Below are 14,113 nucleotides of genomic sequence, written 5' to 3'. Positions count from 1 at the left end.
ATATATATATATGTAGTTCTTTTATCATAATAAAAGTTCCAAGAATGTTCACAGATTCCCTCAAGAGCTCCCATCTCTGTGGTACACTAAAGATAAAATGATACTAAAGGGAGGCAAAGAGAAATATATTTGTTTTTTTTTTTTTAATGAAGGCTTTTTAAAATTAAAATTATATATAAAAATAAAAAATGACAAGACCTTTTCTCTATCATTTTCTTCCTCTGCTTCGCTCAACAATTGTTCCTCTTTGTTGCCACACCAACTTCCAGTAGACAAGATGCAAAAAGGAATTTGAACCAGAGATGAACAGTTCATCTTTGAAATGTCATCAGATTTTTGTGTCTTATAAAGACAAAAAAATGCATGTTATCATTTAATTATGAATGTATATTATGTATATGTCTGATTTACAAAGTTGGAACAAAATATACTTATCAATTGACTATTACTTGCCACTAATTCCCTGAGAAACAATTAGAAAGGTTTTCTCTAAAGTCACCAATGTCTTTCTTTGACCCTTAGGAACAAATGCTTTGTTATCTTCTCTCCACTTCATATATTTCTCTAGAATCTCCAGTGCTTGATTATTCCCAAAGGAGAACCTAAAACATCTGACATTTCAAATGAGCAGTAAGACATTGCAGATTTTTCCTACCCAATGTCCAAATACAAGTAGTCGATATTTTATTAATATGTGAATTGTTATTCAGCTTTTGGAAGCATTTAAGTGAATTAAAGCCTAATGGTTTTTTTAGGGTGTTTGATTTATCTGCAATCCTCAATGTCAATTCAATGCTTATAATACAGAGAATATTTCATATATCATTTTTAACTAAAATATACTAGTACTCAATACCTAACATTATAGAGTTAACTGTCCAAGAAATTTTTTTTTGTCCAAGAAATTTTGAATGAAAAATGTGATTTGGCTGTTTCTACATCTGAATAGCCCTTTAGGTGATTTATAAAAATATATATGCATATCATCCATGTATATGTTTATTAATTCTTTTATTGATTTTAGAGAATTAGAATATACATGTGTGTATTATATATATGTGTATATATATGTATAGAGATGGAAATAGGGAGAGGGAGAGAGAGAGAGCTTATATATATATGTGCACATAGGTACATATACAATTTTATATATCCATATATATTTATGTGGTATATGACATGTATATATGTAAATATATAAGTATACAGATATAACTATATATATTCAAAATATTTATGCTACATTAAACATATATGGACATATATACAAATACATCCATATATATTTATTTTGATACATAATATATAAATCTTGTATAAGAAAACCAACATATATGAATATTTTAGTTTCATTTTTAAAAGATTATAAACACCTTAAACTACTTTTTTCCTTGACAAATTTCTTTTTCTTCCCTCTACATTTAGAATTTTTTTTCTATTAGCTTATAGGTTATACACAACCACCCTGAATCATCTGTGTTAGTGCCCCTTCAATATGTTCAATTAGGTTGTTTTCTTGAAACAGTTTTCAATTACAGTTTTATTATATTATATTGTTTTTCTCCTTAAGGGTTTCCAGCTTTCATATTCTGAAATATATTTGTCTGTTGCCTGTATCTACCACCATCTTTTATTTGCTTTTTTCATTTCTATCTCTATATTCTTAACTATGCTTTTTGTCATATACATTTTGGGTACCTTGTAACTAGTCTTCACTTTTGAGATTGTCATTTCTTCTATTCCTTTTCTGGTTTCATGAAGCTCAAATTTAATATTTTCCTATATTTCCTTCATTTATATTTTGATTTTGAATTTCTTGTTTTATTTCATGTAAGCAATTTTTTCATTGTATTTTACATTACACTTATATTATATGTGTTGTATTCAATTGTTTTCATTTTGAGTTTTTTGAGGGGAAAGTGTTTTAATCTGCTCTTTTTTGTTGCTGTTTGTTTTTCTATATTAACTTTATATATGCTGGGGTTTTTTTTCTGTATTAGAGTTATGTCTTTTATGTCTGAGGTAAATTTAAAACAATTAAACCAATTGATTTAAAATTTAAAACAAAAATTTAAAACAATTGAATTAAAGGGACTAAAATAAAAAATAAGAATAATAAAACAGGCTTGTAAAATATAAAGATGAAAGCTAAAATTCATGCTAATTTAAATTTTCAATTTTTTACTTAGAATGAAATTAGCAAATTAGCAAACTCTTCATAAGAGGAAGAAAGAAAAAAGCTTTATAATTTAGTACTTATTTTTAATGGCAGTTTCTTCCTATTTTTAAACTTTTTTGGAAATTTTATTTATTTACCTAAGGGGGGGGGCGGGCAGAAGGGAAGGAGGAGAGTGAGAGGGAAAAGGATAAGCAGACTATGTGCTGAGTGGAGCCAGATGTGGAGCTCAATCCCAAATCCTGAGATCATGACATAAGCTGAAACCAAGAGTCAGTGGATGTTTGGCCAGCTGAGCTACCCAACTGAGCTACTTTCCTCCTCATTTTTAAAAAGAAAGCCCTGTGTTTTTATTTTGCATTTGGTCCTCCTAATTATGTAGCTGACTAGTTTTTAGAGTATGAGTTAATACATGTAAAATCACTTGGAATAATGCCAGGCAGATGTTTTATGAGTGTTTGCTTTTACTATCATTATCATTATTAAAAGACACAGACATTTGGAGGAAAAAAGATCAACAAATCAAATTTGTTGCAATTCAAATGCAAACAAAAGAAAACAGAAGTTCATCAATCAAGGTAGAATTTAGCCTTCAAACATTAAATGACACAGATTTATAGTTTTAAAGGTTGGAATTATAGCAGCCCAGGTGGCTAAGCAGTTTAGCGCCGCCTTCAGCCCAGGGTGTTATCCCGGAGACCCGGGATGGAGTCCCACGTCGGGCTCCCTGCATGGAGTCTGCTTCTCCCTCTGCCTGAGTCTTTGTCTTTCTCTCTCTCTCTGTGTCTTTCATTAATTAATTAATTAATTAATTAATTAATTAAATCTTTTAAAAATAAAATAAAGGTTGGAATTCATAATGAGTGTGCAAGAGGTCCAAATATATAGCCTATGAATAGCATAGTAGAAAATTTCTAAATTAGGAACTATAGGAAATAAAGGGAGAGACAGACAGACAAAACCCATCCAAAATAAAATACTGTAACTTATTTTTTTAAATATTGTAACTTATTTTTCTAAATCTGAAACATTTCAAGTGGAAAAACATAAGTATGTAGAAGACCTAAAGAATACTAATTAATGACTTGTATATTATAAACATATATGTGCCATCATCTCATTGGTAATCTAGCAAAAAGCACTTCTTTTCACTTGCAAGAGAAAGTGTTTAAATGGAAAAAAATAACCTGCACAAGTAGAAAGAGTATAGAAGTCAGCATTTGATTACATAATACTATATATCTGGATATGGTTTCCCAATACACTAAATATCAATAATTTATGTATATAAAAAGAGACTGATTTATAATTTCCTTTATTATATATGTTTAACAGCTTTGGCATCAAGATTTTATTAATTTTAAACAATTGTTAAGAAATGTTGCCTTTTTTCTGTGTACTTTGGAAAACTTTGTTCAACATAGGTGTTATTTCTTCTTATGTTGGTAGAATTCTTTCATGAATCTGAAATAGAAGTTTCCTTCATAGAAAGGTTTTTAATAACACATTCAATTTCTTTAATAGACTTGGGAATACTCTAATTTTCTATTTCTTCTTGTGTCAGGTAATATAATTGTCGTCCAAAAAAAATTACGCATTTCCTTTAAGCTATGAAATTCCTTGGCATACACTTTTTCACAGAATCATCATCTTTTTTCTTTTTGGTTGAACTAGCAATGTTTCCTTTATCATTCCCAGGTTCAGTTACTTGTACTTTCCTCAGTCTCTATGAGAAAAAAAATTGCATTAGTTTTTTCAAAGAATCAACTTCTGGCTTTGTTAGTTTTCTCTTTTCTATTTCATTTCTTTCTTATCAATGTTTTCTGTCTCACATCTGTATTTTTTTTTCTTTTAGGGAGAGGATTTGGTGTTTTTTTTATCTTTCTGAGTTGGAAGTGCTTAGTCAGTCAATTTCAAGTCTTAGTGTTTCCTAATATATGCATTAAAGTTATAATATCTGTTGGAGGACTTTAATTATAACCTACAGGTTCCCATTTACTTATCCTCATTATTACCCAGTTTAGAATACAGTTGGGTTGGAGTACATCTCAACCTTTAAGTTTTTCTTCATATTTTAATTATTTTTGAAGTATACTTTAAAATTTTTTCCAGTATTTTTTCTAGTTATCCTTTGTTAATAATTTTTAACTTAAATTTATGGTAGTCCAAGAATAGGCTCTGAATATTTCAACATTTATTTATTAAGTCTTTCTTTTTGGTTCTAGATCTACCAGTTATGGTAACTGTTGCATAGATACCTGAGAAATATATGAAGTATTTCATCATTGGAAGCAAGGTTCTCTACATGCCACTCTGGCCAAAACTTTTAACTGTTCTGTTCAGAACTGGATTCTTACTTTTTTGTTTTGTTTTTGGTCTACTGGTTTTGCCAGCCATATAAGAGGTATGTTAAGATCTCTAACATGAATTTATATTTTGTCTCTTCCTTCCTTTACCTTGTGAATTATATATATATGTATATATATATATATACACACACACATTTACATATCATAAAATTCACCATTTAAAATTCAACTCAGTAATTTCTTATATATTTACAAGACTCATCCATATCCAATTCCAGAATATTTTTATCATATTAAAAACAGGCAAAACTAAAATAAGGTGGTAGGGTGGGGGTGGGGGAGTCCATTTCAGGATCAGAGTGCAAGGAGTTTCACATATCAACTCCAGAGGAAAACTAATGAAAACTGTAAGAAACTAAGCATTTGAGTTTTCTAGAAATTGGGCTAATACATACAAGTAATGAAGTAAATGAATTATTTCCCAATCCCTAATGACGAATGATGTTGAGTACCTTTTCACATACTTATTCATTATAGTTATCTTCTTTGGAAAAATGTTTATTCAAATCCTTTGCTCTTTTTTCAGTTGGGTTATTTGTAATTTTATTATTAACTAATAGTAGTTCTGTGTATATTCTAGATCCAAGTCTCTTATCAGATATATGATTTTCAAAAATTTTGTACCATTCTATAGGTTGTATTTTCACTTTAAAGACAGTGTCCTTTGAAGTCATAAATTTTTAATTCAATGATGTCCAGTTGTCTATTTTGTTTTTTTTTGTTTCTTGTGCTTTTGGTGCCATATATAAAACTTATTTTTTAAAGATTTATTTATTTATATTAGAGAAAGAGAGCACATGCACATGGTGGTGAGGGGCAGGGAAAGAGACAGAATCTCAAGCAAATTCCCCTCTGGACAGGAAGCCTGAGACAGGGCTTGATTTCAGGATGCAGAGATCATGACCTGAGTTGAAACCAAGAACTGGACATTCAACTCACTGAGTTATGCAAGTGCCCCTAAAACTTATTTTCTAATTCTCAAAGTTAACAAGGATTTATACTTACATTTCTTTTAAGAGCTTTATTGTCTGATTTCTTAAATTCGGTTATTTGGTCCACTTTGTTTTTTTTTTTTTTTTTTTTTTTTTGGTCCACTTTGAGTTAATTTTTGTAATAAGATTGAGAAACAGATTCAATTTCATTTATTTGCACATATATATCCAGTTGTCCCCAACATTTGTTGAAGACTATTCTTTCCCCCCTTGAATACTCTTTTCACACTTGTTGATAGTCAATCATAAATGTATCGATTTATTTTTGAACTCAGTTCTATTTAGTTGCTCTATATAATTAATTATGTTGTATGCCAGTGTCACACTGTCTTGATCAGTATAACTTTGTGTTATGTTTCGAAATTGGGAAGTCTTCAAAATTAGTTCTTTTTCAAGATTATTTTGGCTAATCTTTCCATAATTTCCATATGCATTTTAGAATCAGTTTATTAATTTCCATAAAGACATTAGCTGGGGTTTTGATGGGGCTTACAGTGAATCTCTAGATCAATTTGGGGTGTATTATCACCTTAGCAATAAATCTACAGATTTTTCCATTTATATAAGACTTATTTTTTTTCATGAATTTTCTATAGTTTCAGTACAAATTTGAAGTTATTTTTAAATATTTTTGACTATATGTAAATGGAGTTTTCTAATTGCACTTTATGTTTGCTCATATCTACGGTGTAGGAAACCACTGATGTACACTAATCTTGTGCCTTGCAAATTTGCCAAATGCATTTTTTAGTTTTCATTTTCTTAGTGGATTCTGTTGGATTTTATATAAATGAGATCATGTCATCGGCAAATATAGCTTTACTTTTTCCTTTCCAATCAGGCTTTTATTTTCTTACTTAACTGTCCAGGCTGAAATCTCCAGCACAATGTTGAATGGAAATGGGAAGAGTGAACATATTTTTCTTGTTCCTGATCATAGTGTGGAACATTAATTATTTCACCATTTAGTATGATGTTAGCTGCATGTTTTTCAATAGATGTCATTTATTATATTGAGAATATTTTTCTATTCTTAGTTTATTGTGTTTTATCACAAAAATAGGACTTTGTCAATTTTTTTCTGTATTTATTGAGATAACCATATGGCTTTTGTCCTTTACTTCATTGATATGAGCTACTACCTTGATTTTATATGTTGAAACTACCTTGTATCCCTGTGATAGATCCTATTTGGTTATGACCTGTAACTCTTTTTATATGCTTTAGGACTTGATTTGTAGTAATTTGTTGAGGAAATGGTCTATATTCATATGGGATATTCATTTTCAGTTTCTTTTGTTGTTAATGTCTTTGCTCATGGTATCTAGACGGTGGGACTCAGAATATGTTAAGAAGCATACCCTCCTCTTCCATTTTTTTAAAGATTTTATTTATTATTCATGAGAGACACTGAAAGAGAGAGAGAGTGAGAGAGAGGCAGAGACACAGGCAGAGGGAGAAGCAGGCTCCATGCAGGTAGCCTGACGTGGGACTCAATCCCGGGTCTCTAGGATCAGGCCCTGGGCTGAAGGCAGCACTAAACCGCTGAGCCATCCGGGCTGCTCACCTCTTCCATTTTTTAAAGGAGTTTCTCAGCAGGTGTATTTACATACATCATAGAAGATTTTTCTTGGAGGACTGCAAAGAATTTACATGTCTGGCTATCTCCCATCTGACATTTATCTTTAATTAAGTTTCAATTCATGGTAAGCAAAATCTCATTCACTTCCAGTGTGACTTTCAAAATCTCTGTCCTTGTTAAGGAAGCCACATCACACTTAATGGCATGGTACTTCATCTTAAGAAAGCACAGAGAAAGAAGGAAGCAGTTGTGAAAAAATTTCAACCTAAAAGAAACCAGAGGATATAAAATGGAAAACTGAATTCATGTGCCCTCAGGAAAACAAAACTTAAGACTTATAGACTGATTTCCCATAAATGTCTGATTAACAAAAAACTAATGATGTTGAAATTTTATTAAATCGGAAGGGTTTGTCAGGCATTATCTCATATCAACCTTATGAAGTTTTTGGTCATGGCTTCTACAGACACGAATAGAAATGACACAGGTCAGGTTGATCTCACAAAATAAGTTGAATTCAGCTTTCTTTGTATAACTGGACTGGTTTTGCTTAGGGAATTTTTATAGCTGGTCTCGATTTACTGTTGATTTTAGCAGACTCTAACTGAACTTTCCCCTTTTTACATTCCCTGACTATAAATAGAGCCTACTCCAAACCTATGACTACTTAGCTATAGTTTCCTATTATGCCAAATTTCAGTTCCTCTACTGTTCCCAAATAAACTCATCTTTTTGACAATATTGTGCTTGCCTCACTTTACCTTTTTCTTTTTTTTTTTAAGATTTTGTTTATTTACTCATTAGAAACACAGAGAGAGAGAGAGAGAGAAAGAGGCAGAGACAGAGGCAGAGGGAGAAGCAGGCTCCATGCAGGGAGCCCGACATGGGACTCAATCCTGGGACTTCAGGATCATGCCCTGAACTGAAGGTGGCGCTAAACCACTGAGTCACCCGGGCGTCCCCCCCCCCCCTCTTATTTTTAGGTCTACACAGTCATGAGAGACTAGTTTGTTTTTCAATTTTCTAATGTGAGAAATTCATATTCATTATAATTCTTACCAATATCTTATAATGTACAGAATGAATATTGTCCCATTTTATAAATATGGAAAATATCCTCCTAAAGGTCATACAGCTCAAAATGTTGTAGGCATAGTTCAGATTCAATAGGACTGCCTCAATGGCCATAGTCACAGCCTGTGGACCATATGTAATCTCAAGGTCAATATTAAATTATTATTCTTTAATTAAAAAGAATGCTTCTTCAATCAAACCATTTTATAGAGCAATGCAGGCATCCTGTAGGTAAGAAGAGCATCTAAACAATGTGTAGGTTGTTTTTCCCTCTTTGAAAGACTGAATAACTTTTTAATAAAATGTTGTCCTTGTGGAACTTGAATATATAATAAATGGAAAAATTATTGGGTTTAATTTGGTATTGGTTAGATGAAAGTTACAGTTAATTGCATAAGAAAATCTAATTATTTAGGAAAAGTAAAAACATAAATAGTTCTTGATGCCCAATACTTTTTCTGCCTAAAAAAGTTATTATTTATATAGGAAGGGGATAAAATAAATACTTGATACTGAGCCAGATTTCCCTCTGCAATTCATATCATAACCAGCTTCTCCAAGATTTTGTCCTATAATGAATCACAAACTTAGCTCCATGCATGAATTATGATCCAACAGCCTGAATAGAATCACACTGTGACATATATGAGACAGTATATAATTAGAAGTCATTTTTTAGTGTTCTAGATGTTCTTTCTTTCTCTTTCTCTTTACATGGACTTAGACCACCTCTGCAAACCAGACTGTAAGTGATACAATCTAGACAGCCTAAGACAAGGTTATGATTCCACTTTTGCTGTAAAACCAAATATTTTATTTCTAAAATGCTAAATAAACTCAACTCTGTAAGTATGTAAGTAACTAAAATAGAATAAATGAAAGAAAACAACAGTTTTATAATGCCATTTTGGCAAATAAGTCAATGTTTGGAAGAGTCATAGTTAAATTAAGGTTCATGAATAGAATTTTGAATAACCTCCAAATGCCAGTTTTGCTAATAAGGGCATCAGTAATCAAAACAATGATTACTGAGACATAATATATAATTACAAAGATAATCCTTCATGCCTATGTTATTTCCTGTAATTCCATTGTTTGTATTTTATCTTTTTGAGAAGTTTAAAATTGTATTTTTACACGAAACAATTATCCAACTCAGATTTCAAATATATCCTTTAATTGTGCGTATATGCCTGTGTGTATATTGTAATCATTCAAGGACTACAGAAGATAATACAAGTAAGATAGGGACCTTGATCTCAGTAGCTTTACCTTTGTTGACTTTCAAATCAGTAACAGTCAATCTGAAAGATTTTGTTAATCATTATCCATTTAAATGGGATATTATAACATTAATTTACATCTTTTTCATGAAAAGTCTTCCCACTGAAAAAGTGAAGTTAGGTGATCAAAGGGGTTAAAATTAGCTCTCAATAAGCTAAATAGGATTTTCTCCAACTTTTTCAAAAGACTTTATTAGAAAAACAAAACAAAACAGAGAGATATGAGGGTACTGGGATTGACTCCAGCCTTGGGCTCCCTGCTCAGTAGGGAGTCTGCTTCTCTCTCTCCCTCTGCTCCCCTAACTTGTGCTCTCTCAAATATATAAAATGTTTTAAAAAGAATAGTAATCACTTCAAAGAATATAGTGTGTATAATATATATAATGTTTGAATTCATTGTTGGATACTCACTCTATGTTCAACAAATATTAACAAATTATGTGGTTATTATTTTTATTATGTTGATATCACCTTTTTTAATTAAAGATTTTATTTATTTATTTGACAGGGAGAGAGAGAGCACAAGTATGCTCTCTCTCAGAGAGAGAGGGGCAGAGGAAAGGAGCAGTAGGCTCCCCACTGAGCGGGGAGCCTGACACTGGGCTCCATCCCAGAGCCCTGGGATCATGACCTGAGCCCAAGGCAGATGCTTAACTGACTGAGTCACCCAGGCACCCCTGATATCACTTTCTAATCAACCAGATGTATGTCATTAAAAATAGCTTAGAATTATGATTAATGCTAAGTATCCTGGAATGGATTAACTTTAGAAAGGCACAGTAGAGAACAAAAAGCCAGGATTTGAATCTAGAATATTCTTATTTCTACTAAAGGATTTATATTGACAACTGCCACTTACCTTAAGAAGTGAAAACAAAGATAATTATCAGGTCTGCATTACATCAGAAATGAGTAGGCCAAAGACAAGTGTAGTAGGTGGAACTACAGCCACCAGAAACTCTGATTTTCATTCTAGTCACAGTGCAAAGTTAGCTCTGCCTTTTATCTAATTAGGAGGGAGTGGCCCTCTTATTCACTACTATACCAATTTAATGATTATGTCTATGGATAATTGAGAATATTTTCTTTATTAAGAAACAAAGAATCATTTTCATCAATCAAGAGCAACATAAAAATCTAGAAAGATTTTTCATTGCCTATTGGTTAACTACCGTCCAAAAACTAGTAATGTGGGATACAGGCAACATCCTTAGTCCAGAGTTAAAATTCATGAAAGTAAGTTTTCAAGTAATTTACTCCCTTGTTCATTCTACATTCACGTACTCACTGCATGTCAAGTGTTGTTTTAGGTTATGAGGAAGTTGAGATAAACTAGGAGAAAAGATCTACTATTTCACAAAACTTACCCTATGATAAAGGGAAATAGAAAACAAAATGTAATAAGACTTACCAGTAGTGGTGTATTATATACCTAAAATAAAGTATGCTGTTGAGATAAAGAATGAGTGGTTATATTCAGTTAAATTTCCAAAAAAGCCCTTACTTTAATGATATGCAGTATACGTGAATGGTAGAATTCAAAGAATACTTAAAGGTTAATGGGAACTCACTGAGGGTTTAAACAGGTATCTTCAGAATCTAAGTATCTATGGAAACATCATTGTGGTTGAAGAACAGGAAATGAATGATTTGAATGAATAAATTGAAATGGGGTGAATTTTGAAGAAACGAGTTAAAATAAAAATGCTACTCTATTAATGCTGGAATACATCTGATGGATAGAATTATTTTCTATTCTGTTTTCATCTATTTAAAGTGGTCATACTGGAGAGGGGGGATTTGTGCTTGAGCTGCACCGGCGGGGCCTCGGGGAGAAGCCTGGGGGCAGGCGGGGGCTCTGGGCAGAGGGGGCTGCACCTGTTGCCTTCCGGAGCTGCAGCCCTGGGAGCGCGATTCCAGCAGCACAGGCCCCAGAGCCCAGGGCGCGGGGGACACAGCCCAGGACCCTGCGCTCCCCCGGGACAGGCAGGGGTGGGGAGGGCCCAGGACAGACGCTCCTGCCCTGGGGCCCCGAGCTGTGCAGGTCAGCGCCCCCGCCCCCTCGGAGCATCCAGGCCCCTGCGGACTGGGAGCTGTGGTGGTTACTGGGGAGCTGACTCCAGGGCTGGGGGCTGGCCGCCACCAGTGGTGGTGTCCCTCCTGGTGTCACCCTGTGCCTGGGAGGGGCGCGACCTCCAGGGAACAGGGGCCTCGGGGTACACAGCTCCCACTGAGCCGGCACCTGGCAGGGGGGCGGGGCATCTCCACAGGTGCACACACCTGAGAGCACAGCAGGCCCCTCCTCCAGAAGACCAGCTGGAAGGACAGAGGAAGAGCAATTCTTGACCAAGCAGCACTGGAAAGTTCCAGGGGATGTCGAGGGATTTACAGTATATGGAACCAGAGGATACCCCTCCTTGTTTTGGGGGGGGGGTTTGTTCGTTTTTTTGTTTTTTCATTTTTTTCCTTTTTTTCTTCCTTTTTCCAGTACAACTCATTTTTAGTCACTCTGCACTAAGCAAAATGACTAGAAGGAAAAACTCACCACAAAAGAAAGAATCAGAAACAGTACTCTGCCACAGAGTTACAGAATTTGGATTACAATTCAATGTCAGAAAACCAATTCAGAAGCACAATTAGAAAGCTACTGGTGGCTCTGGAAAAAAGCATAAAGGATTCAAGAGACTTCATGACTGCAGAATTTAGATCTAATCAGGCCAAAATTAAAAATCAATTAAATGAGATGCAATCCAAACTGGAGGTCCTAATGAACGAGGGTTAATGAGGTAGAAGAACGAGTGAGTGACATAGAAGACAAGTTGATGGCAAGGAAGGAAGCTGAGGAACAAAGAGAGAAAAAAAAAGATCATGAGGAAAGGTTAAGGGAAATAAATGACAGCCTCAGAAGGAAAATATCTGTTTAATTGGGGTTCCAGAGGGCGCCGAGAGGGACCGAGGACCAGAAAGCATATATGAACAAATCGTAGCTGAGAACTTCCTTAACTTGGGAAAGGAAACAGGCATTCAGATCCAGGAGATAAAGAGATCCCACCCTAAAATCAATAAAAACCGTTCAACAGCTCAACATTTAATGGTGAAACTTGCAAATTCCAAAGATAAAGAGAAAATCCTTAAAAGGCAAGAGACAAGAGATCCCTAACTTCTATGGGGAGAAATATTAGATTAACAGCAAACCTCTCCACAGACACTTGGCAGACCAGAAAGGGCTGGCAGGATATATCCAGGGTCCTAAATGAGAAAAACATGCAGCCAAGAATACTGTATCCAGCAAGGCTCTCATTCAGAATAGAAAGAGAGATAAAGAGCTTCCAAGATACGCAGAAACTGAAAGAATATGTGACCACCAAACCAGCTCTGCAAGAAATAGTAAGGAGCATTCTGTAAAAGAAAGAGGAAACCCAAAGAAATAATCCACAAAAACAGGGACTGCATAGGTATTATAATGACACTATATTCATATTTTTCAATAGTAACTCTGAATGTGAATGGGCTTAATAATCCCATCAAAAGACACAGGGTTTCAGACTAGATAAAAAAGCAAGACCCATAAATTCGCTGTCTACAAGAGACTCATTTTAGACCTAAGGACACCTACAGCCTGAAAATGAAAGGTTGGAGAACCATTACCTACTATTCAAATGGTCCTCAAAAGAAAGCAGGGGTAGCAATCCTCATATCAGATAAATTAAAGTTTATCCAAAGTCTGTAGTAAGAGGTGAAGAGGGACACTACATCATACTTAAAGGATCTATCCAACAAGAGGACCTAACAATCATGAATATTTATGCCCCTGATGTGGGAGCTGCCAAGTATATCAATTAGTAACCAAAGTAAAAACATACTTAGATAATAACACACTTATACTAGGAGACTTCAACATGGCGCTTCCTGCAAATGACAAATTTAAGCACAACATCTCCAAAGAAGCAAGAGCTTTAAATGATAAACTGGATGAATGTATCCAGATGGATTTCACAGATATTTACAGAATTTAACATCCAAACGCACCTGAATACACATTCTTCTCAAGTGCACATGGAACTGTCTCCAGAATAGACCACATACTGGGTCACAAATCAGGTCTTAACTGATACCAAAAGATTGGGATAGTCCCCTGCATATTTTCAGACCACAGTGCTTTGAAACTTGAGCTCAATCACAAGATGAAATTTGGAAGAAATTCAAACACACGAGGTTAAAGACCATCCTGCTAAAAGATGAAAGGGTCAACCAGGAAATTAGAGAAGAATTAAAAAGATTCATGTAATCTAATGAGAATGAAGATACAACTGTTCAAAATCTTTGGGATACAGCAAAAGCAGTCCTGCAAGGGACATACATCGCAATACAAGCATCCCTCAAAAAAATGGAAAAAATCAAATATACAAGCTAACCTTGTACCTAAAGGAACTGGAGAAAGAACAGCAAATAAAACCTACACCCAGCAGAAGAAGAGAGTTAATAAAGATTCGAGCAGAGCTCAATGAAATAGAGACCAGAAGAACTGTGGAACAGATCAACAAAACCAGGAGCTTGTTCTTTGAAAGAATTAATAAGATAGATAAACTATTAGCTAGCCTTATTAAAAACAAAAGAGAAAATATTCTAATTAATAA

The 14,113-nt window shown here is 34.0% G+C and overlaps 1 long non-coding RNA gene across 3 annotated transcripts in view; it reads right to left on the bottom strand.

Moving 5' to 3' along the window:
* Positions 1-3,404: 3,404 nt before the first annotated feature.
* The window catches only part of LOC140603374 (uncharacterized), a 124,833-nt gene continuing 114,124 nt past the window's right edge, over positions 3,405-14,113 (bottom strand). The window contains exons 4-5 of one of the 3 annotated variants that reach the window (XR_012006349.1): positions 10,888-10,923; positions 3,405-3,902 (exon numbers count right to left, since the gene is read on the bottom strand). This is a non-coding gene — a long non-coding RNA (uncharacterized lncRNA). The remainder of the gene's footprint in view (positions 3,903-10,887; positions 10,924-14,113) is intronic. The other 2 variants (XR_012006347.1, XR_012006348.1) reach the window with 2 other exon arrangements.

The sequence above is a fragment of the Canis lupus genome, chromosome 14, assembly GCF_048164855.1.
Source record: "Canis lupus baileyi chromosome 14, mCanLup2.hap1, whole genome shotgun sequence".
In the NCBI taxonomy this organism is placed as follows: domain Eukaryota; kingdom Metazoa; phylum Chordata; class Mammalia; order Carnivora; family Canidae; genus Canis; species Canis lupus.
The sequence above is the reverse complement of the archived record's forward strand: the minus strand, read 5'-3'. Positions and strand labels throughout refer to the sequence as shown.